The 26176-nt window shown below is 43.1% G+C and overlaps 1 protein-coding gene across 2 annotated transcripts in view; it reads right to left on the reverse strand.

The window, feature by feature from the left end:
• MREG (melanoregulin) overlaps positions 1-26176 on the reverse strand; it is a 152994-nt gene that overhangs the window by 56618 nt on the left and 70200 nt on the right. The window lies entirely within an intron of this gene.

Here is a 26176-nt window from a genome sequence, read left to right on the forward strand (position 1 = left end):
CCCGGATATTCTGCCCCTTCTCCAGAGCAGCCAAATACCATCGCAGGGTGATTTGTTTGAAAGAAATACAACGATCATGCAGTAGCAGATCTTGATTATACGATAATCTGGAGTATAAAAAATGAACAAGGATAATAATTGGTACATTAGCACAGCCACTTATTAGGAAACTGAATGCAAAGAATAAAACATTTTATACTGTATCTAACAGAGTCCCGCTTGGTACTTATCTCCAGTAAGGTCCCCAAATCCTTGCATACCTCTCCTTTAGCTAGTCTGAGTTGGGAGCATCCCTCTTGTTGTCAGGTGTTCACCTCAGTCAGTATATTACTTGGGTGTCCTTCGAAGTGCTTTCTGACATAAAACACTGCCCTCTAGCTTACAGCCAAACCAATGTTTGTTATAGTTTTTTTATTGAATAGAAAAAACATGAACACTCCTTTCTTGCTTCTGGAGGAATACATGGGAGTGCAGTGTGATAAATGTGCACTTATAAGGCAATCAGTTTATGAATTATATACTTATAGGGCAAAATGAAGGCCTATACTTATGATTCTTAAAAAGTGGTATTCGCGATAACTCAGCAGCAGCACCTTAGGAGACCCGATATTTTATTATGCTCATGTGATTAGCATTGGGCCTGGTCATTTGTACAAATATTTCCTCATTTTTAGGCAGGGAAAGAGATCCAAAAAGAGGCTTTATCCCCCACCACTGCACCCCCTGGCATGAGAAGGATAAGAGAAGGTAGAAAAACACTCCACCCTTGCCACACGGTAGGGGTGTACAAAATAATTCCTGAGCCCCTTGCAAAATTGATGGAGAGTGGGCTATTTAACATGTTCCTCATTAAATCCCAGCGCCTTTCACAAGGACAGGAAATTCCTTCCTATTGCCTTTTTAGGTCGAGCCTAGCAGCCGCGCGCATGCGCTGCTCGTTCAGCGTGGCATGCAGTAGTTGAGTATGCTGTGTAAACCTCGCCCACTCTCCGCCCATACTTTTCATTGGCTGGTGTCATTGTCCTTGGTAAATGCTGGCTTCCGATTCATTATCAGGCTTATTAGTCCAACCTTGTTACAGCTCTGTCTCCATTTGGTACGGCCCATGAGGACTCAATCTTTTACTGTGTCCTAACTCAGGAGCTTTCATTACCAGCTCCGAGAACTATTTACTTCCTTAAGGGACAAAGCATGCACGGGGTGCCAGCTTCGGTAATGGCGGCCGTTTCCTAACCTAATTTGCATTTTGTTTCATTTTTTTTTTTCTCCAAACTTTAGTACGGAGTGTGGCGCCCGCTTCAGGGAGACCGTGCTCGTTTTATTATTTTCCTTGTTTTAACCAGTTGACTGGACAACCTGAGCGCCAGACGGGGAACAATGTCCACCTCCTCCCCGGACGAAGGAAGCTGGTGTGTGAGACAGGAAGCAGCAGCAGCGGGTTATTGTGCCTTCAGATGTGCCTGGTCGGATCGGGGACACAGGTCCTCAGTACGAGCTGGTACTTAGGTGGCAGTGCTTGTTACCCACACGTTGTCAATGTAGTTCATGTTTGTAAACATCCGTACAATACAGATTACTTTTGTGCTAGTGGATATGCGCCAGTCCTGATATGGTAACATAAAAATATAAAATGTAGTGTTTTTTAAATTCATTTATAATCTATAAAGATGAAGATGGACTTAAGTAAACATGGATATTTAATGTGTGTAAAGTCTTCGCTCAATAGTTTGCGCGCCCTATTCAGTTTTTTGGGCGTTTGCTTTTTATGACTTGCAGTTTTGCTTTTTCTACTCTAACTATGTTATTAAACAACATTATTTCTGTAATGTTACGATTGATACATGCTGGGTTAGGTGGTATTTGTAGAGTAGAGAGAACATGGGGTACTGTGTTGGTCTCAGTGCGCTTAATTAAGAAAGCAAAAAACAGACTTACGTAAGCTACTCCAATTTAACATGGACCTATGTAAACATGTTTGGACTTTTAAATATGCACTGTGCTTTTTGTGCGTATACTTAGTTAACATGCCCAGAGTTGTTTTTAGATCGAGCCAGGGCAGCGCAAGCGCTGCTCTGCGAGCAAATCTGTATTGGAGTATGGACTTGAAGCCTCGCACACTCTCCGCCCATATTTGTCATTGGCTTGTGTCATTGTCCTTCGTAAATGCTGGCATCTGATTCTTTGATAGGCTTGTTAGTCCCTCCTTAATACCGCATTGTCTTCATTTGTAACCTCCCATGAGGACTGGCCCTTTTACTTTGGTTTTTACACTGTCGGTCCTATTTACTCTCTAAGCACCATTTTCTTGAATGGTTTCTCCTACTGCATTCACAACATGCTTTCCTGCAACATTCAGCAGGCCATGCGTTCTTTCACGGGGCGCTTTTACAAACAAAACAGCATTTGTTGTGAACTTGATAAACAAATGCTTTTTTTTGGTAAAAGCGACTCATACCGCGCTTTCACTTTAATAGAGGCCGTGGAGCTCTCTTTAGACATGGCTCGTCTAAAGAAAGGGGTGCGGCCTCTATTAATGTGAAAGTGCAGCATGGGGTGATTTTAAACAACAAACATATGCAATAGGTCTCGCATTTTAGAAACTTTGACCTATTGTTATTGTAAATGACAATGCCTTGTATTATTGAATTTTTTTTTTTAACACACATAAAAGGCATTGTCATTTACAATGCCAATAGCTCAAAATCTCGCAATTGCGCAACCTATTGCATTGCAAATGCTTGTTTACCTTGCCTAAAAGCCTGGCAGGGTGATCCATGCCCCCCCCCCCCTTGCCTTATACAAGCGTGGGGGAGGAAGAAATCAAACAGCTGCTTATAACTGATTTTTCTGCGACACTGAACAACTGGCACTTCATTAGTTGCCTCTCCTCGCCTTAGAGCCGGGAGGGTTGTTTCTGTACTTTACTGCTCCTCCATGCCATCTGACCTATGCCCATACAGATCAGTAGTTGTTTCCTTGAACTTTTTCTTTACTTTGCTTCACACCTTAGCCTCGCCCAAGAGCTGAGAGTAGTTTATACCCCACTCCCGCCTTGCCCAAGGGAGGAGGGAATGTACGTCCCATCTTCCCTCATTTCAAAGGTGGGGAAATATGCCTTTTAAAAATGGAGAGAGAAAAAATTCAGGAGGAGCTTACAGTTGCCACAATCGGCTGTTGGCAATTAACCCTGGCCTATTTCACACTCAAAAATGACGAGGGAGAAAGAGGTGGGGGGGGGGGGGGGGGGAGGACAGATGACCGCTGCACAGTATTCAATTCATTAGTTAAGGGCGAGAGAGGCCCATCAGGCAGTGGCAGGCTGGCATCTGAAACAGTAGGTGGGTTCCAGTTCCTTTAGGTTGGACAGAGTGGTGTTTCTTTGGCGTCAAGGAGCGCACTGGCCCGTTCACAAGCAGGTCTTCATGTTTCCAACCTGAATATTTCAGTTGCTTCATGTTTACAGGTTCCACGTGAGCTGTACTTGGGTTCGTACCAGTAGGTTTAGATAAGTAGCCAGATCCAACCGCTCCTGACAAGAAGCTCCACAGTTCAGTCTCCTCATGCACTCTCACACTAGTGGTTTGGACAAGTTAAGGGCTGACTATGTATGAACTTTTAGGAAAACTGTGATTTATCAAAAAGTCGAGCTATACGAACTGTTCAAGAATACTTGGAAATGCAGAGAATTCATTTGTATTTTCAACAGTGTTGGGATTCAGTTTCAGCAAGTTCTTGTCCAACAGACGTGGTAACAGTAAAGAGTAAAATGATCTGAATTTGCATGGGCTATGACCAGAGAAAGATCTTATGAAAAGGTTACACGTGAGGAGGAATCCAGTAGGCTGCAGACTCCTCAAGGACCTGTGTTGGAGACATCCTCTCAGTCCTTGGTGGAGGTTCTTCAGAATGCAACTTTAGTTCACCAATTCCTTGCAGAGAAGCTAAATTATAACAGGTATAAGTAATGTAACTATGCTAATGTATTTAATGTCCTTCAGAAGAGGCACAAGGGTATGGACTTTAAGCATATAGCAAGGCATTCTATTATGGGAGAACATGGAAAAGAGTACAATGCCTCCCACTTTTTAATCCAGCTTTACAAGCAAAACAGAAAGTTGGGTATGGTTAGAGGTTTGCAAGGGTGGGCAATCGGAACTGCAGATCTGCGAACAGGTTACACTTGCAGTTGCTACATTGCTCTGGGAACCAGAGCTACTTTAAATTAAGAAAATTCAGTAGAGCATTGGCTTTTCCATGGCTTTTCAGGTGTGAGAGCCTTGAGGAAATGCTCCCGGACACAGTAAGTTACTTCCCACTTGGAGAACCTGATCCATCTGAAAAAGCATACGGACCTTTAGTGCTTAGTTTATAAAAGAATGAGTGCTGGAGCCCAAAGCTCTGCTCAGAAGCCTGCGGCCAACTAAATGTTGGTGCATCAAATGCGAAGGCTCTATAGTCTTAAATTTACCCTAGTCTTCTTTAAACCACTACTAGACACCCCTTGACCCCTCATCTCACTCTTAAAGGTTTCTGCTTTCTCCTTTTTTGAGAGTTTTTCAGCATTTCTCTTCCTGTGTCTTTCTGCTTTGTTTTGCTTTTCACTCTCTTGGCAAATGTCTGATACTGAAAAATAAGTGCCAGTGTCCCTGACTGGCAACCACCGGCTCAAATTAAACATTGCCGACCTTAAACTTTCATAATATTTGAGCCCCTTGCACCTTTCCACAGAAGAATATCTCCATTGTTTGTGATAAGAAAATCCGTAAAGAAAGAGCTGCGTATTATCCCTCACAATTTGTCTCCACCCAATTGTCATGCAGTGTTTCATGATCTCAGCTGGATTGGATAATTGCTAGAGGTGGAAATTGGAAGCTGTGGTTCACATAATATGGTTGCCAACCTGGACCACATTCAACATTATCCCAGAAAGTTGATGTTTCAGTTACGAGAAGGTGATTGAAAAGTAGAAAAACAAGGAATTAAATAGTTTTACACAATATGCTTCTACTGGCTAGCCTATATACCACATTCAGTTCTCAATCTTTACCCCTTACTAGTGGGAAATATAAAACTGTGGGCATGGGGTATCCCTAAACATCCTGGACCTCAAAAGACACCTGAACTTTACAGCCACAGGTAGGTAGACAGGGGACAGTGTCAAATCTCAATTTCATGAGGCAATATGTCCCAAGAGAAAGTACAAAGCAACATAACAAAAATACAGTCGATTAAGAAAGACCATCTCAATAAGTTGAGGGCGGATTGAAAAATGTAAAGTATTAATAACAACAAAATCAAAGGGGAAAATACAGGCTAATTAGAATGCAGGTGCATAAGGTATTGCCATAAGGTCAGTAATACAGAAAAATGACAACAAAGTGAAAATTCCAAGACCCAAATGTACATTAAAAAGAGTAATCACTAGTGCCATGGGAACTTCATTATATGGGATCTGGATCACCCTCGAAATCGATCGAGGGTTTGTATGGGAAATCTTCTCATAGGAATAGCGTGAAAGTGCAGATTTAACATGGCGAGAGCAAAGGAAAACAAATTCAGCAAACTAGAGCATGGAAGTATGGAGTGTCAAACAGTTGTAAGGCTGTAAGCACTAACCCACTACTGAATACTATTTCAGCACCCTCTGCTCTGCCCTAATGTCATCCACAGATGTCAGGACAAATGTCAGTATAAACAAATTACAAAAACAGTGGACTATTATTATTGAATACACTCCGATCGGCAAGCGGAAGAATCCGTCAGAAAAATACAACAGTGAGCCCACGCTAGAGAGCTTCCTCCAAGAACAGTGTCAATAGGAAATAGAGAAACATAACTATGTTGGACTGTGTGCAGTAGAAATAATAACAGTAAATGTGTCATCCATTTTGGACAAGATAGCATGGAGACATAGCTGAGGACAATTAGCAGAAGCCAGGAAAATGCACTTTAAACAAGTCATATCAAAATCGTTTCAAAGAACTTAGTGTACACATGTGAATGTGCATGTAAAACCACATTCTGCACGCTGCTAATTAAACAAAAATACACATGAATGCATAGACTCCTACAAAAGTAATGCTTATGCATAATATTTTCGTCCCAGTCTAAAAAAAAAAACATTCTGTCAAAGGTAAAAACAAGGTTCTAAAAGCAGTCCTGGGCAGAATAAAATGCAAACAGTAATAAATTGTGAAATGCAGGAATCTCCCAAAACAACTACTGCATTTTACAGCCTTTTGGCTTATCATGCCACTCCCTCTCCATAAAGTGAGATAGTCACAGAACACTAAATTATCACGTAGTACGCATCCGAAACCCCAGTCTGGCCAGGACTTTACACCGATCATAAAAAGATCAACAGCTAGAGTAGAACCACTCTTACCCAGGCCCGATGGCTACTCACATTACTTTCGTTTTCAAGAAATGTTTAAGTTTTGAAAAAACAAGTGCCCATACAAGCACTTTGCGATTCATGCGGGCTAATTTTAGTAAACATTTGCATTAAAAGGTGCCATTCTGAAGTACATTGGAATACCAATTTGACATTTTATCTGGAGGTATGTGCCAAAGAAATTTTAGCGAAAATTGTGGGTCGATACTACATTTTAAAGTGGATATGGCCAGTAAGGCAGGTTAAGACAACGTTGCCGATAAATGTTTAGGAAAATGTATGTCAAAGTTTGGCTTTCTTAGCCCACGTCCGTCAAAGCGGGATAGGATTATAATATAATGTTAAATGGGGTTTGGAGGCCTTACTTGAAGAAAAATATAGCTCTACGTACCTTACGGTCCCACCTAAGTGGAAGGAGGTGCCCTGGGGTGAGCCAAGTTCTCTATCTCCCTTACCGCCCCAAAAGAAACCCAACATTCCACTGAAGTTCCTATAGATCATTTAAGAGGTAACTGGGTAGCACCAGGATCACCTTGGAAACTCATCTGACAAATAAAATTGCCCCATTATACAACTAGACAAAACCAACCTGAAAATAAAGGAAGGCGCCTGTCGTTGACCTGCAAGTGTCAAAGCCTCTGCCATCTCTCAACATTCCTAGTCCCAACATAGCAGACCTGTTTCCTCCTTGATAGTGCGATATCTTAAATAAGGTGCTCACAACTGCCCTGGTCTGAAGACCTGCAGAAATTTAATTGGAAGAGTTTGAATTTATTTGTAGCACAAAAAGGGCATATGGACTTGGGAGTCCTGGTAAAATACCATTTGAACAAATATTCCTCAAGTGTCAAGCATGCACATATCGGATGCTTTCAATGCTTGAAAATTATTCATACTCATTTTCAATAGATTAGTCTACACGTAATTTTATTTTCAAAATAGGTTTGTGCTCATTGAACCATTAACCATTTAACAAAAACATTTCCTACAGTCGCATTATGCTATATCAGTCTATCTGCACTTCAGGAATCTTATTTCCCTTTGCCAGATGTAGGATCACAGTTTAAGACAGTACTCATTCTTCTACCACTTCTGCAATTATCGATTAGGAGCATCAATTTTTGAGCATGAAGAACGTGCGGTATCTGCATGCCAGACGCTCCACATGGTTTGTTAAAGTGAATTATTTAAATAACATAGTGGACCTGGAAACGCGCGGACTAGGGACCACCCACGTTATTTGTTATTACCTAACCTCAGGGAACGACTATTGACAGACTGTAGTACCCTATCCCTATCCCTCTCTCTGACTTCTATATTTATGTGCTAGCCTTTGGAAGGTTGAGCATGAATGATTTAATAGAATGTTGGTATGTGGTCTGGAGTGGAAGCTATAAGGGCGTTATAGTTTGAGGGGGGTTGGAGCCCTGACAGGACCTACCTGTTGGTGCCGTAACCTACAAACCCACCTTGAAATAAATAGCTTACCTCCTAGGTGAGTGGCTCCAGACTCTTGTATGATGAATCTGCCCTTCAACATCAACATTGGCATGACTATGATGGAATCTGTTTGAAAATACAGCAAGACTGATGACAGCTGGGACCCATTTCTGGCAGGGAGAGTAGTACCGCTGTGACAAGGAAGATGTCCCTGTGACCATGGAGGACTTTTTTGCAGCCACCCACCCTTAGATCCACTGGCAACTTAATCTGCTGTGCAAGAGGACCCCAATTAGGAGGGTGGGCAAGTCAGGCAAGGAGCCAGCTCATGGGGGTTGTATGACGGAACAACGCGGGAAAAAGCATTGCATGCCTTTACCACACATTATTAGTCTCACAAAGCATAGTATCAGTAAAGTAAGTGTGTGTGTGTGCGTTTGTGTGTGTGTTTAATTTTTTTCTTTTTTGGGGAAAACCGCCCTAAGTCCCATACGTAAAAACGTGTGTGGTAAAGGCACTGCGATGTAACAATCGCGTTTTAAAATGGTTTCCCGCTCATGGACGCAATAAGGTGAGATGTGCATGGTCCTAGCAATTAGGGCAATGCTATGGAGACAGTGTTTTAAGGTCCTAGCAATTAGGGCAATGCTATGGAGACAGTGTTTTAAGGTGAACGCTGTGGGAACCATGAGAAATCGCCTTTGCTGTAAACAACAACTCTGAAAAGACCATGGCGGTTCAGGCAGTTACACATTTTAAAAAATGACGGTCACATAAGGAACAGCAATGGCGAGTGCGCAGTGTGATTTTTCAATTAAGAGGACTGTGGCCCAAGCTAATCAATGCCTCTAGAGGGTCCTATGTGTTCAGTTATGTTAGTCTACTGCGATGAGCATCACTCCATTTGAATTCAAGTGTTGTGATCTTTAGGAGCGCTGATTAAGGCATTCCACAGATTTAATGGCATCCAGCGTGGAGTGACCAGAGGTGGTAACTTGGCTTCTACTAGCGCTGTGGTCAAAGTGATTGACAGAGGTTTTGAGACAATTCATAGCATCAGGTAAAAGTGGGCTTTCCGGCAGGAGTTAGTTGGTGCTGGAAGTAAAGGTTACGGTGTTTGGGGGCAAAATAGCACAATTTGATTGTGAAAGCCTCACCAATGTCTTGGATTCCAGACCTGAATGTCAGGGTAGAGGAGCTGGTTATATAGGTTTGGACAACATGAAGGAGGGTAGCAAGCTGATGTCTGATTAGGACAGTCTGGAAACGTTGAAGACAGACTACACAAGTCATCATGGTTAAATCGGAGATAGGTAGGACTATCTTCAAAGAGATAGAAACGTGACTGTTAGAGGCTACACTATGCCCAGAAGTGAAGGGAAGTCAATTCCTTGCTTGCCTGGCGTTTTTCCTATTGAGATGCTAAAATAGGACATTCAGTTAACTAACCAATGGTGTTATTTGGCATTCATAAAGTTCATGTTAATCTATGAGCATTGTTTCCCACAAATTACTAGGTTCATTAGCTTGGGGAATAGTTTGGTTGGTGATTCTTGCATATGGACATGTACCACATACATCTTCTTGGTAATGCATGTGTAGAGTTAGCAAATTTCAGTGTAAGTGGGCTTACGTAGTTTGGGAACTGCAGTTTATACTTTGAGGTTGTGGCGTGCTGAATGCTTTGTATTGCAAGACAGGTTGGGACGTTCACATTATCTACCTGCATGTGGGGAGTCCCTTGTAGTGCGCTAAGTTGGAGGAAGAGTAATGCCCTATTGTGAGATGATACTTTGGACAATACCCTGTTATGTGCAATGTGGGAGAAGGACCAAGTCAGAAGTTGACGTGCCCTCTAGAGTGAAAATGTCGGGCAGTGTAGCACCCCCATAGTATTTCGGGTGATCGCCACATGTATTGCATTAGTGCGCTCTGGGACCAATCATCATTCTGTACAAATTTGAAGATTTGATAAGTGTGCAGTACACAGGGAGAGTCCAGTTGTGATTGCACTACAAAACAATTTATTCAGTTTGAGATAATAGAATCAATCAGTATTGTTTTTTTATAGTGTTTGATGTTGCTTGTGTGTTGTAAGCGAGCAACTTCTTTACCTGCTGAAATGGTCTGATGTCAGTGGTCGCATTGCTGTTCTGTTCTGTCAATTTTTGAGTATACTTCTATTGTATGCTGTCATTGTATTCAGAAGATGCCTTGTCTTGTGCAGTTTCAAGGGAGTGCAGTGCCGGGTGCAGTTTCCAGAGGGCATAATACTGGGTGCAGATTAAGTACTTTCTTTCGACTGGGACAGTCATGTTGGTTTTGCCAGCTGGTGTGACTGCATGACTGCACGCTGAGCTGCACTTTTGTGTTGGAGTGTGTGGTTCAGTACACTAGCCTTGTGAGGAAGTGCGTGATGCTTATAGAAGATGGAGACAGTTTGTGAGTTTGCTGTGTTGTGTAGATTAGTAATTTGAGGTTGATGTAAGGGAACACTGTGTAGGAGTGTACTTGTGATGAAAGGTTTTGTGCCAGAGTCTGGTCAAGGGAATTTTTAGTTGGGGGGATATATGGTTATCTTGACTGATTAGGTGCAGGTATTATCAAGAATCCCTTTACTGAAGGAAGCCTGTGGGTTTCATGCCTTGGCGATTGCATGACTAGGTGTCTGTGACTAAATGGCCTGCGTGCATGAATATTGTATGGGGTCATATTGCCCGGGCAGACACGCAGTGGTAAGGCCTCATGTCAGAGAAAGTGTCAAGGCATGCATGTCTTGGTATTTAGTGCAATGGTAACCACAACCTAGTTGTGTCATTTCTTTGTTTGACATGAGGAGTTGAGAGACTAGTCTTTACTCTTCGTAGAGTTTCTGTGGCTGTCATTTGCTGTCTGTGTGTCTGCGTGGGTATTGTAGACTTTAACAGGTTGTTGTTTTTCGGTCAATGTGTAAGCTAGACAAGTTGCTAGACAAGTTTAAGACTGAATGTGGACAAGTGTCCTTCTACTTTATTGGTAATGGAATAGCCTTTTTTTCTTTTGTTTGGGGGAAGAAGGTGTGTAGCATCTTGTGTGTCTCCATTTCCTTCATCTCTGATCTGGTATCTGGAATGCTGCGAGTGAATGATATAACAGAACGTTCATGTGTCGTCTGGAGTGGAAGCTAGGGAGTAATGATAGTTGGATGGAGGATAGAACCCTGGCAGGACCTACCTTTTGTTGCTGTAGCCTAAGGGCCTAACATGAAATAGAGTATTTACCTCCTAGATGAGTGGCTTCAGTCTCTCGTGTTAAAACCTGCCCTCCAGTTTCAATACAGACATTCCATAAAACACCCAATTTGATGATTTCATTACTACTAGTTTTGCAATTGGCGGAATTTCTTCACCTTAAATGCATCTAAGCTCACAGCTTTTAATTTTTCAAGCAACGGGTTGCTAAAATTAACTTTGCGGCAAAACGTTTCCTAATTCAAAAAAATTTTAAAAAGCAAAAAGGGTATATGTTATCTCAATGTTTGTTTTTTTATAATGTGAAATGGAATAGGTTTTGATAAATTGTGATGGCTTTCATATAACTTACTGAAGGTATGAAATGGTTGCGTTTTTTATGACACGTCATTGTGACTTACAGGGCCTAAACTGTCCAATATCAGTTACTTTTGCATAGCCCTCAGCAAGTTTTCAGAGCTGATGCGTCAGCTCTTCAAAACCACTTAATTTTTATCAAAAGCATAGTTTGTAGGAGTATTTTATAGCTATCAAATTAATTTTCCAGCTTTTGAATTGGTAGTCTATTAAACAGGTCACAACCTTTATTATTTATCTAATGTACTGTTCCTGCCCTCAATATAAAAAGAATATTTAAAGAAAAAAAAAATAACATTCGGATCACCAAGTACGATTTGGGACTCCCTCCGGTGTCTAATCTTCCATGCTGCTTTATGAGATTAATGTAAAGCCCTTCTAATTAAATTATAAAAACCCAACCATTTATCATGCCAGCTATCCTGCTGAACTCTACATGCATCGCAAGTGTAGCTCTCTTAGCAATAAGGCGCTTCCCATTACTACAAATTGCTGCGCAAAACTAAAGTAATGAAGTGAGGAGTCAAGTGCAAACTTTGCAATAATAAGACCTCCCGGGTATACCCTTCCCCATAGAACTATGTGAATGTTGTCACAAAAGAGGGATAAACCACGGAGTCACAGAGTAAGTGACCTGTACATCGTCTGGAGTTCCAGTAGACCCCTGACAAGAGTGCTTTGTCGACATTTCTGGACATCGTACACTTGTTTATGTGTCTTCCCTCAGGTTCTGGTCACGCCCTTCCTTCCTTAACCATGGTTCTTCTGACTGCTGAACCAGACCATGGTCCAACTGAACACCTACTACTGGATCCTCAAATAGCCAATGAACTGACCATCAGAACTCTTGGCCAGGATTGCAAAGACTGATAAAACGAATCGGGTCTCAGTCTTGCGCTCTCTTGTTTAATCTTTGTCACTCTCCTGCTGTCTCCCCTTCTCCTTTCCTACATGTATATTAATCCTGGGAATGGGCAAGTGCATTGTAAAAAGCAAAGGTTAGGTAAGGGGACCAAGGTAATACCTCACATAAAAATAAAAAATAAAAAGCAAAAACTTTATACATTTTGCATATTAAAAGTGTTGCCTCCACCTGTAAATTTAGGCTCATTCAGTTAAGTTTATCCCCAGAGAATAGAATGCCCCTGTTAACATGATGTGCTATGGCCTCTCAGTGAACACAAACTGCAGAAGATGTGCACCCTCATGTAGTTTTTACATATGGCCTGGTCATGCGCAAGTCTACTTTTACTGGCAAAAATGTCAGCGAGAACTCCAGCTGACGTTTATTCCAGATCTGCCGATCTCACCTCTGATAACACCTTTTGGGTATGCTAAAGGAGTTTTCAAACCAAACCGCAAATTTGTTGCACTCACCTACCAGGCAAAGGAAGAATAGCTATGAAGTGGATAGGAGGAGGTGTTCCCAGGTATTCCCATTGGCTTAGAGACCTTACCACCTGCTCTGAGATTGCGGACAATTCTAGCACACTGCTGCCGCTCACATCTTGACCTAGTAATAAATGGGGACCACTCCGTAAATAGCTCGTCAACCTTAATCGGCATCTGTGACCCGCCAATGCATCATCTGTATATAGACTGCTGTGTATCTTGATTATATTGATGCATTAATCCATATGATGCAGAGGTGGGTTGCATTTACAATACAATATATTGTGGAATTGATCTCTGCTGTGTCATTTGTACTCTTGAGCTCAAACAAAAGGTGCAGCTTTTCACCATACATGGAATGTCCAAACGCCTGCATTTGTTTAAAAAGCAAATGTGTCAATAAAACAAACGTTTACAAATTAACTGGAAAATAAAACCAAAGTTAAAGTGACATTGTAGTTAGGCAAGGTACTAGGATTTTATCTTCTATTAAAAAACAAGAAATGACTGTGCATGGGTCTCTTGCGGGTCCTCATTGAAGGCCTTGCCGGGTTCAGTGGCATCCACAACATGAACATTTTTATTTTGGCTCGGGTGAGGGATCATAGGAGCCCGAGTTGGCCAGGATAATCCTACTGTGAGCCTTGTATTTTATTTTTTTAAACTGGAGACATAGGGAGCAAGAACCCGAGTCCTTAAAATTGCATTTTTTTTCCAAGTTACACAAAGCTCACATTCTGATGAAAGATCTAGCTTGCTGACAAATTGTGTATACTTCTATTCAGCCTTTATGCTTTGCTTCCCCAAAATTCCTATGGGACATAGCATTTGGAAAACTTATTTTGGGACCTTGCCTTTTTCTTGGCCCCTGCTTGATGGATCACCCCGAACCTTTTCAGGAAGGAGCGGGAGTGGATGAACTTTGTGTTTGGAAGGTTTTGTGAAGATTCATGAAATAGTGACAAAGGTACTAGCAAAACAAAAAACGCTCCTTTATCGGCCACTCTGACCTAACTAGAACTACACAGTGGCGACTAGGAAATATTATATATACCACACCAACCAAATTCCACTTGCAGCTGCACACCCTGTTGGGGCGGGTGCTTCATAGCGTGTAAGTGGATTCCGACATCCAACATGCACAGTACAGAAGAAACTTCAAATCACTCCGGTGGATTTCCTCCAAATATTTATTCACCTCAGGAAACATGGGAACAAACAGAAGCCTTTCGGCAATAAGCCTTGGTCACGGCACTTTAAGAGGGGGGGTGAAAGGTATCACACAAACATTCATGGTATAGAAACAAAGGTCTTGGAGGTACACGAGGTAGGTACCAATATTTCGTCCTTCTTGAGATAATCAAAGTGCTAAATACTTATCTCAAAAAACAAATTTCATTGAAATACATAAACTAAAATGCAAAAGCGGTCTCTAAAAATATAATCATGCTATTCACATACCTATGGCTATTTTTAATCATGTTCATAATGGGTTAATCATTTTATGATTATACAACAAATTATTTCAACCATCGATGTCTGATCAAAGTTCTGCATGCTCATCTCATAAACCGTATTACAATAGTGTACAACATTTAAAGTGCAAATGGTTTCACTAAAAGATGTAATTATAAAAATCAATTGCCAATGACTTTATATTCTACACCAATCATGCCCATAATGGGCTAATCCTTGCCACTGCCTTTATAGAATTCAATTCCTCAAGGAGGCAAAATACATAGAAGTGATATTTCTGCCGCCTTGGTCTCAACGTGGTGCTACGCACTTTTCTCATAAAAGAATATATAACAATACTAATTGACAATTGTTGTGGAAATACAGACAATGTAATATTAATTGATATACCTCAGAAATAACTTCGCAATCCATGCCGATCACGTCCCCAATGGGTAAACATAGCAATTACCTACATACATTTCCTCTGTCTACCTTACACATAAATCAATGACAAACATTTAAATATACTGAAGGGACCATAAAAACTGAACCAATTGATTAGGGATAGGTCAGACATTGTAAAGATCTATGTGCTATATCTTCTGATTTAAAGAAACAAAATAATAAACACAATTAATTACATTACCATACAAATAAGGGTGAATATAATGAAATAATCAGTCCATTGTCAAATAAACAAACAAACACATCAGAGGTGACATATGTAATGTGGTAGTCAATCAGACCCATCATGTGCAAATTGTTATAGATCGTACTCTCAGCTATTCCTAACCTAATACTACATAAAATGTAGATGTTAATGGCACCTTCACTAGCACAGATGTATGTAAAATTAGGGCTCTGTTACCTACTCTCTCATTAGGGACTACCCCATCTATTAAATAGAATTTCAGGAGATTGCAATTATTGGTATGCGCCACCTGGAAATGCATTGCCACATGGTAGAAAGGGCTTCCCTTCATTATTACCCGCATGTGTTCTAAAATTAGCTTTTTGGCAGGGTGTACAGTGCTATCAATGTATTGTTTGTTACACGGACAAACAAGGCCATATTCTGTGTAGTCCGAGTACAATTCCATAATTTCGACTTTTTTTCTACCTGGGACTTTATACATGACCACTTTCCCACTGTTTTTGTATGCTTTGCAGTTCACGTAAGGGCAAAATCCTGTCTGTGACATGTTGGTTTGGAAAATAGCATTAGATGTAATGTGGCTATGAACTAAAAAATCCCTTAAGGAGATATTGCTCATATATGTGATTTGTGGATGTGCATTGAGCGCATGTCCAATTATATTGTCCAATCCTACGATGTGCCAATTCCTGCGAAAGATCTTATAAATCACAGCTGTATTTATTGAAAGGTCACTTGAGAACCTCACCTTTGCTTCTTCCACAGATTTACATGTATCCACTAAAAGGTGGCTCAGATGTGAATATTGTTTAAGTCTCTCTGTAGCCGACTCTAATAGTGAGGCAGGATACCATCAGACTTAGAATCTTTCAGTGCTCTCCTCCTTGACCCTATCAAAATCCTTTCTGTCACAGCAATAGGAAAAGTTTCTCATACAGGCAGAAATTAATGAGCTCTAGAATCATTCGATTGTGTTGGTAATACTTCAAAGGTTTACTTTTGAGAAAGTATTTCACAGCTTCCATTAAGTCTATGGTGAAATGCTTGTATATACATTGTTAATATCAAGAGTTCTCATGATGAAGAAAAAGAAAATGAACAGAATCTGGTGGGAGGACGATTTAAAGTCCCCCATATCCCTAATATACAAGCTAATGTCTTTCACAAATTGGAACAGATAAAAATCAACTTAAAAAGATGATTTCTCCAACAAGCTAGCTTTAGAAGAGACAACCGGTTGAGGGGGATGGGGGGGGGGGGGGCAGATGGAATGTTTGTGGATCTTAGGGATATGGTAAACTGTAAGTACTTAAGGATGCTGACTGTTCAAAACTCCCACCAATCAGCAAGCACTGTTCGAAAGTTTCAATCATTGTCACATAATCAGATCTTTGGATTGGTTCAAAACATCCCTCGTCTAATTGATAAGGCCTCATGGTCAGTGTTCTCTTGACGTGAAAATCACATTGCCACCCTTTATGGATGGTTTGATAACTATACTTATGTCCTTAAATAGATAATTATGGGGCCTAGATGCTGAAAGCATCAACAGGGTTGGACATGTTTTGGAAGAGCAGGGGTCAGGGGCTATTGCAATGCTCTCAGTCAACAGGACTTCAACTCTCTCCAGACCTCACAAATTCAGTATGAAGCAAGAATGTACACATAACAATTCTTGACTTTCCTCCAGAGCTCTTGAAGAAGGAAAAAACAGGAAACCCAAGAAAGCTTACTAGGCATATGGCTATTAATAAACACAAGTGGCTCAGAGGGAGAATGCCACTACTAAGCTCCGTGTTAACATGCACGTTAAGAGTTTGAACCTCACATAGAGGCTCAGTCCATCATGTTTCCTATGCTATAGAATGATTACCTTTGTGTAGGGAAATAACTATTGTTTCAATAACAAAAAGCAAACCAGTTTGCAGCAGTCATTATATGGATAACCAACAGGGTTGGATTTGGACCAAAAAATATTGTCCAGGGACTACAAAGGTAACAGAATACGACCAATCTCAAAACACTGCTTGGTTAATATGCAAAGGGTTAATTGTTGGAGCAATATATGGCAAATTAAGTGTTTTAAAGCTTTGTAGAGTCCATCATCTCTCAGAAATGTTCCAGAGGACAGAAATGTCGAAATGAAGGCAAGCAGAAAGAACCTTGTATTTACAAACACCGAGAATGGTCCCTAGAATGCACTAATTGAGTGGGTTGGTGGGGGCGCGGGGGGGGGGGGGGGAGAGAAATCAGGCACTTGGGCAGTAACTCCGACAGAAGTAGGACTCTTTAATTTCTCCAGGACTCTGGCTGGGTCTCGCAGCAATTAGCGGAATGTGCTATAGTCCCTTGCTGGGAGATCAAAGGCCTGGAGACGTTTTCAAGGCATGGGCAAAAAGGACAAGTGCCCAAGTCACATACATTCCAAGGCCCCTCCTCACCAGGAAAAATGATCTTTCTTTTCTTTCCACCTATTTATCTATCTCAATCTCTCTTCTTCTCACTGCATTCCACTACCTCTGACTCAGTCTCCATTTTTCTATGTACTTTTCTTTCTTTCCCGGTCTCTTGTTCGGTTATTTACCTCTCTATACCTGCCCTCACCCTTCTTTAGCCCTCTCTATTTTTATACCTCCCTTTAACATACTATATACCGAACTTCCCTCCATCCACCTGGCCTCTCCCATTTCTGTCTCACCCTTCCATAATACTCCTCTTTCAGTTTACCTCTATGTTGTACTTCACCTCTCTCTACGACACTAATCACTAAAATTGTGCCCTTCTTTCAACCTCGTTTCTCCATCTACCCCTCTCTCGGACTCTACTCGTTTCTTCATTCTATCCCCCTACCTCCCTATTGCTCCCTCTGCATCTCACTGGTATGTTTCCATCTCACCTCCCTGTATTGAACTTACATCGATGTCACCTTTCTCAAATTCTTCCCTCCTTAACTCAACCTCCATTTCTCTCGCCATCTCACTATACCCCACCTCTCCCTCTCTCTACCCCAGAACTATTTCCTATATCTCTCTTGCTTATTTCTCTAACTTACATTTCCCCGAATACCCTCTTTCTAGGCCACCCCTCACTCATTACCTAGGCTCTCAACTTATCCCTCCATTCGTTTGCTACCTCACCTCTTAGCCATCCCCTCTGTTTATACCTCAGACTCACTTTTACCACTAGGGTACTCTTTAATGCGATCACTCCCTCTTGCTCTACTTACTTTTTTTCTATCTACCATTACCTGCTCTCTCCCTCTTCTCATTCTCTGTAGCGCCTATTTTAACTCACCCTCACCTCTCTCTACCAGTCGTTATACATCTCTCTCTCGCCTGTCTCCACTTCAACATTCTCTACCTCACCCTTTCTACACCCAAGCCACCTCTCATTAGCCACATCACCTCTTTCTACTACCTCAACTCTGTCTAAAACTCTTGCCTGTCCTCGTCTCGCTACCTTTCTCCGTACCTCACTACTCTCTCTATTGGACACACATATTCTAACTTGTATCGGTACACTTCACTCACTACTTCACTTCTCTATCTCTACCCATCACTACCTCTACCTCTCTCCAACTCACCTCTCTGGACTTCACCTCTTTCTACATTTCCAGCTCGGAATCTCTAACTCTCACTACATCACTCTGAAACTTTACCTAGTTCTCTACCTACCTCTTAGTACGTCTTTGTTCAGGCTACCTAATGTTTCTCTCTTTAACTTACATGTCTAGCTATGCAGCATATCTTTCTAACTCATTTCTATCACCATCACCCTTCTTCTCTTCTTTATTTCTCTTGCAGTAACATTCTCATTACTTCGGTCCTTCCACTCGATTCCATTTCTCTTACTCAGAGCCAGAGGTTCCCGTCTAGCTAGAAAAATATATGGATGGGAGGAGGAGAGGAGGAACAGGACATGCAAGAAAACGAAGGTAAAAATGATCACATTTCATCCACTGAATAGTGAAAATCCTTACGGCAGTGCTTTCACTATCAGCATTGCAGCAAAAAATGACACTTGTAAAGGGGTTATTTTTGCCTGTGAATTTCTGTCAAAGCTATAATTTCAAGGTCTATGTGCGTGTGTCTTGTTTTGAGAGTATGCAGACGTCCACTGAATATCCACCATGTCATTCTTACCCTGTTCTTCCTATAATGGGGAAGCAGGCTTTTAGACCCTAAATTGAATGTCAAACAGCTGACCGATCAAAAAGTTAGATCCTATAGAAAAGAGAAGAGTTTCATCAATATTCTTTTGTTTTGTTACAATTTGTCCCAAAAAGTGCTGGCAGCTGGAGCTTTTGGCTATTTCTCTATGTCCCAGTTTTTGTTAGGAGTAGCATATAATTAAGTATTGTTTTGTATTAGGTCACTTGAATTAGCAGAACAAGGGTAATAAAATTAAAAATGGAGTCAAATAGGGACCTTCAAAACAGATATTTCCAGGGGTCCCAAAAATCCACGTGATGACAGTGCTAAGGGTGGGCTAAAGCCATACAATAATAACAATGAAAGTAACTGAAACAGGAGTTAAAATTGTTGTATTACTATAATTGTGGTTTAATATATTTAGTGCTTCATGGCCCTGAAGATGCAGGTAGCAAACTTCTGAGTACCAGTCATATGAGCCGAAAACCAGGTCTCTGTTATGTTGCCTACGTAGGCAGTGTTTTGATGTTGTGCATAAGGACCAGTATAGCAAACCACAATGGCTCTGTCGGGGAGCGGCAATCGCTTTGTTGGGAAGTACAAATCATTTGAAGTATGGAAACTTCTATTTACTTAAAGAGTCCAGTAGAAAGAATTAGTGCGCGCAACAAAGCAAATGGTAACACAACCTGGTAAGAATGAAGGATTCAGAAATACTTGCAAAACATTCTTGTTATTAAATTTTCAACAAAATGTTTTCCTTCAAAAGCGATTTTTCAACATCAGTATACATGAAGTCGGGCTGTCCATGTAAAACACACTCAAATAGTGTTGCAAAGTGACATAAGTGCTCAGTGCTGGTTACAAGGTGCATATATACAAGTGTGGGACTATATACAAAAATATACAATTTCCAGGGATGGTCAGAACAATGATTTAGAAAATCTCTCTGGTCAAGGCTAGATTGCTCAACACTGGGTCCCAGAGATATTTTTAAGGCTGGACCAAGGTTAAGCGTCGACGTTTCAACCCTGACAACGCATAAGTGATATGTGGCGGCGGGTCTTCATCAGGACAGGGGACAGCCTAGAATAGAGGAGACAAAATGACAGGGGGTGTGTTCCGAAATGAGCCAACTTGGGAGGACCAGGGCATGAGTTGGAGAACCATGCCGCTGGACGGCATCTCCCCACTTATTTTACAGGGTGGACGCTGTCCACCCGGCTCATCAAAAGGTGGATACTCGACCAACCAAGCTTTTCCAGGTGATTGCGGCTGAATCCGAAATTTCTTGGTCTGCCGGTCACCACACCCCTGCTCTTAACTTTCTTAGAAGGCATAAATTGACTTGCCCGCCCATCTCTCTGCACTACCTATCACAGCTCTTCCCTTGCATTTTTAACCTGCCGCAATCGCCTCGCATCCTTGCCGGGCTGCTGATGCTGGTCGCAGGAGCATGCACGCTTCGCTCCCTCGCCCCCCTTTGGCCGTCATTTATTGTTCCACTGCTGCCGGCCCGATCCCTCCTGCCCTGTATTATGCACTGAGATGGTGCACCAGGAGAGCCCATTGGGCTCAAAGGGCTTCAGATCCCCAGTCATGTGTGTCAGCCCAGGCTGAGACAGCTTCCCGGGCACACACAAACAAAGACTGTTTTTGACTTGCTTTAGGCTGGCTGGTCTAGTGTCAGTCTAATTGCAGCCACACCCGAGTACTTCACAGGTCTTTAAATTAAAAGACCCCGAAATTTGGCTCTAGTTGCGCCTCCGGTACCAGGTAAGGATGCGAGCTGGGGCCCTGCGCTCCACATCAGCAGAATAGGGCCTGCCGGCCGCCTCTAGGGCGGCAGCTGCAGGTCGACTGCTATGAAGCAATGGATGGCGCGTGTGGTGTTTATATTCTATCTCGAGTTACATTCTGCTGGTGTCAGAATTAAACACTCAGATAACAAATTCCTATCCTGAATTTTCCATGAGTGGCGCGTGCATGTTGTGATGTTCTGTTCTCATTTCTGTAAACATACCGGAGTCCCTTCCATTTTACAAAGTGAAGAGGGCAGCATCGGTGCGTGAAGCAGAGAAGCACTACTGACAATTCAGCCTGCCTGTTTTACCGAGAAGCCCCATAGACTGATTTCATGTTTGATGTTGATGCCAGGAAGCCTGGCATGTACATGCTTCTCTGGTCCACGTTGTTAGATTTTTAGTGCAGTTGCTAAATGGTGGCAGCTCCCACAAAAATAAACGTCTTGTGTGGCTGCCTCTCAATAAACATGGCTTTGAAAAAAGTATGGCAGTGGTTGGAATTGCTGCCTTTCCATAGAATCTAATAAACCATATCATATTCTTGCAAGAGCAGCTACAGTGAATGTAAAGGTATTTCCACAGCGTTGCATATGCCACATAGGTAGGTTATGTAGATAGTGTGTGTGTGTGTGTGTGTGTGTGTGTGTGTGTGTGTGTGTGTGCGCAATGTGTAGTGCGTGTTTTTACAGGTGACACCCAGTAAGTGTGGCCTTGCTCTTGAATTGCTGCAGGTTCAGTTGTTTAAAAAGACAGAAGGGCTTCCAAGCAGGTGCCTTGGTAACGTCTAACTCCCTCCTACTGCTATGAACTTCCAAACAAAACTTCCTAGACCTTTCCCTCTTCTATCCCCGGAGTATTCCTGTTCAATCCAACTAACACACTAACATGTCCACTGCTCAAATTAATTTCATATTTCCCTATCTTGTGATGTCACGCGCCGTGATGTCACTTCCTGTGATACTACCTGACTTGGAGAGTTCCCCCACTTCTTTTTTTAGGACATGTGCCCTGATAAGAACGCGAACTTTGCTCTTACCACGTTTTTTGCTGTGCTTATGTGTATTTTGATGCGAAAAGGAGTGTGAGGTAGAACCCACTGGCATGATAGTGTATGGATGGACACAAATTGTGAGTGCATTCTGACCTATGTGGGAAGAGTCTTATTGTTGTTGGCCTATTATGGATGATGCAGCTCCAGTCTGTACGTGCGCCTATGCATCAGTGTAGGAGAAAAGATGCGGTTGTGAGTTCATGAGGAGATCTACCTTTTTTTAACAAATCTGTGGGTTTATACTGTATAATCCAGACTGGGTATGGACATAGAAAATGCGAAGAGGTGAAAGGATGCTATACTTTGGAGGTACAGTCTTGCATCACATACAGTATATAGTCTGGAGTCCGCACCGGAGTGGGAAAAGTGACCCATGGCAGGAGGGCTTTTCTTTCTCCCTTGAACTGTACACCTGTCTCTATCTCGGTCATCTCAAGTCCTCTTAACTGTCACCCCACACATGTAGATCCTTCCCTCTCCGGTTTACTTCGGTCATCCTTGTTCCCCATCATTTCTCCTTTTCCCTCCCTCCACTCCCTAACTGTTGGTCAGATGACTGAAGCAGCCTATCCAGGTATCAATCATCAGCAATACCACTATCTTCAAGGCCCTGCCTTATTTCCTATGCCATGTCTCTTCTTTTCCTGTCTTGGTCTCTTTTCTATTTCTCCTGCCTCTTCCACCTGTCTCAGAGCTAACAGGTGAACTTATAGTTGCTTGAAGAGCTATACAAATAATTAAAATAACAGACATCAATGGTTAAATTCGTAGGAAAAACTGAGAAGGAAGATTTAATCTCCATCCAAGGCCCTCTTTTCCCTTTATTCTCTGGTCCTACAATTCTTCCTCACTTCCCATGTCTTTCTTCCCTGCCGTTCAGTCACACAATGCATCATCCCCTTGTCCTGCAACCACTCAGCTGTGCCTGCTCTGCCCGGCATACTTCTTTAGGTCCTTCTTATGCCAGAAAATGCCATGAGTTTGAAATCCATATAATCTCGGAAGCATGAAAGACTGAACCAGTCCTGACTGACTTTGAGCCAGTAATTCAAAGGTCTCTAAGCAGGCTATAATCTTATCAAGCTTTTTGGAATTTCGATGTGGTGATCTCAATCTGGTATGCTGCACAATTGGAAAGAACACTAACGCACAATTTACTTACCTTCGGTAACAATATATCTGTAAGAGACATTAGTTAGTGAAAGATTCCTCACCTTAGAATTACCCCCAGATGTCAAACTGGATCCGTAAAGTTTGTCAGCAGTACCCCTGCGCATCGGAAGGTGGCGTCGTGCAGCTCCGCGTCCGTCTTAGGCGTCATGATCGCCGGGATGACGTTGAGGCAGCTACTTAGATGCCACCCTCGCACGCTGACGTCAGTTCTGTACACGACATTTCGCACCAGGAACACAGAGCCATGCAAGATACTGACCACTGGTGCATTGAAACTAGGGCCCTGGCAGGGATGACCTTAACCATAGAAATCAGTTCACAGAACGGGGAGGACGGGTGGGGCGGTAAGGAATCTATCACAAACTAATGTCTCTTACAGATATATTGTTACCGAAGGTAAGTAACTTGTGCATCTGAAAGACACACGTTAGTGAAAGATTCCTTACCTTAGAATAGATACCCCAGCAATATCAACTCCGGTGGTGGGTCTGCGAACCAAGATCACACCAGAAAGTCACGGAGAACAGAACGGCCAAAGAAGCTGTCTCTCCGGACTTGACTGTCAAGGCAATAATGCTTAGTAAAAGTGTGCAGCAAGGCCCACGTAGCTGCCTGACAGATGTCTTGCGGGGGATACTACGTCCCAATGCAGTAGTAGTTGCTGTCGCCCTGGTAGAATGGGTGCGCAACCCCATCGTAGGTTCCTTTTTAGCCAGAGAATAACAGGCTTTGATACACAAGACGACCTAGTGGGAGATAGTCCTCTTGTGTACAGCCCGGCCTTTCTTGGCACCTACGTAGCCAACAAAGGGCTTGTCATCCACCCGGAATGGTTGTGTGCGATTCAGGTAAAATGAGAGCGCACGTTTTGGGTCCAGAAGGTAAAGCCTCTCTTCCTCTCTGGAAGGGTGCGGAGGCGGAAAGAAAGTGGGCAAGGTGATAGTTTGCCCGTAGTTGAAGGCAGTAACAACCTTTGGCAAGAAGGAAGGACGAGTGCAAAGCACAACCTTGTCCGGATGAAAAGACAGAAAAAGAGGTTTACAGGAAAGAGCCTGGAGCTCATTCATGCGCCTAGCGGAGGTGAAGGCCACCAGGAAAGCAGTCTTTAAAGTCAGTAAACGAAGAGGACAGTTGTGAAGCGGCTCAAAGGGAGCACACATCAAATATGTGAGAACCAAGTTCAAGTCCCACTGTGGCATCACAAACGGAATAGGAGGGAAAAAGTGAGTAATACCTTTGAGAAATCTATTTACAAAAGGGGACTTGAAAATAGAGGGCTGATCAGGGAGCCTGAAAAAGGCTGAAATTGCAGGAAGGTAGCCCTTAATAGTGCCCAGAGCAGAGCCCTGCAGGCCAAAGAGAGAAGGAACAAAAGGACTTCTGAAAGAGGGGCAGAAAGGGGATCCACAGACTTTGCTGTGCACCATGCCACAAATTTTTTCCACCTGCAGGCGTATACCGATTTAGTGGAGGGATGCCTGGCTGCCAGAATGATATCACAGACTACAGGAGGCAAGTCTAATGGAATCAACTGTCGCCGCTCAATCTTCATGTAAGGAGGTGGAGGCTGGACAGGTTGGATGGAGGACAGTCTCCTGCTGCTGTGACAAAAGATCCTCCCGAAGAGGCAGTCGGATCGGGGATCCACAGTCATACTGAGTAGCTCGGGATACCAGACTCTTCGAGCCCAGTCCAGAGCCACAAGAATGACTTGGGCACGGTCGCGCCTGATCTTCTTCAGCACTCTGGGCAGAAGTGGTATAGGCGGAAAGTCGTACAACAGTCCGCAATTCCACTGGTGATAAAAAGAGTCGCCGAGCGAGTGCCGCCTTGGAAATTCCAATGTGCAGAACCGCTGACCTTGCGCGTTCTCTTCGGTGGCAAATAGATCTAACCAAGGCTCTCCCCACTGTTGAAAGAGACATTACCCCACCTCCGAGTGAAGACGCCATTCGTGATCCATCATACACCTGTGGCTGAATTTGTCCGCCCGGGCGTTCAAAGAACCTGCCAAGTGTTGAACCACCAAGGAAATGCTTTGACTTTCCAGCCATGTCCAGAAAAGCAGAGCCTCCTGGCATAGGGTCCACGACCCCACCCGCCTTGCTTGTTGCAGTACCACATGGCGGTGGCGTTGTCTGTGAACACCTGCACTACTCTCCCCTTGATAGAGGGAAGGAATGCCTTCAGTGCAAGTAGGATCGCCCGGAGCTCCAGAAGGCTGATATGGAGCCTTGACTCCGCCAGAGACCAGAGGCCTCTGATCTCCGCCTTTCCCATGTGGCCGCCCCATCCCAGGAGGAAAGCATCCATCACCACTATGTGCTCTGGTTGGTGAAGGGAGAGTGATCTACCGCTGACCCAATGCTTGTTTGTGAGCCACCACTGAAACTGTTGTGCAGTGCCCTTTGAGATCTGGACGTACTCAGACAGGTCCCCTTGATGCTGCGTCCACTGGACCTTCAGGTCCCACTGCAGAGCCAGCATATGCCATCTGGCATGATTAGTCAGCAGGAGGCCATGAGGCCCAGCAGCCTCAAGGTCATCCTGACCGAAACCCAGGACAAGGGCCAAAAGATTGGAATCAAAGCCCGAATGTCCCAGACTCCCTGTTCGGAAGGATAAACCCGAAACTGCGCCGTGTCCAGAATTGCTCCGATAAAGAGGAGCTTCTGAGAGGGAATCAGGTGAAACTTCGGCAAACTGATAGAGAACCCCAGCAAATGCAGGAGGTCGGCCATAGTCTGGAGGTGGGAGTCGACTGCCTGGGGCGAGCCCACCTTCAACAGCCAGTTGTCGAGATAGGGGAAGACTGAAACCCCTGATCTGCGCAGATGAGCTGCGACCACCGCCATCACTTTTGTGAACACCGGAAGGGCACTGGTAAGACCAAAAGGGAGCACGGTGAACTGAAAGTGCTCATGGCCTACCGTGAACCGCAGGTAACGCCGGCAGGACGGAGATATGAAAATAAGCATCCTGCAAGTCCAACGCTACCATCCAGTCTTGCGGGTCTGGGGAAGACCAGACCTGAGCAAGTGTGAGCATCTTGAACTTCTCCTTCCAGAGG

This window comes from Triturus cristatus, chromosome 3_1, assembly GCF_964204655.1.
Source record: "Triturus cristatus chromosome 3_1, aTriCri1.1, whole genome shotgun sequence".
NCBI lineage: Eukaryota > Metazoa > Chordata > Amphibia > Caudata > Salamandridae > Triturus > Triturus cristatus.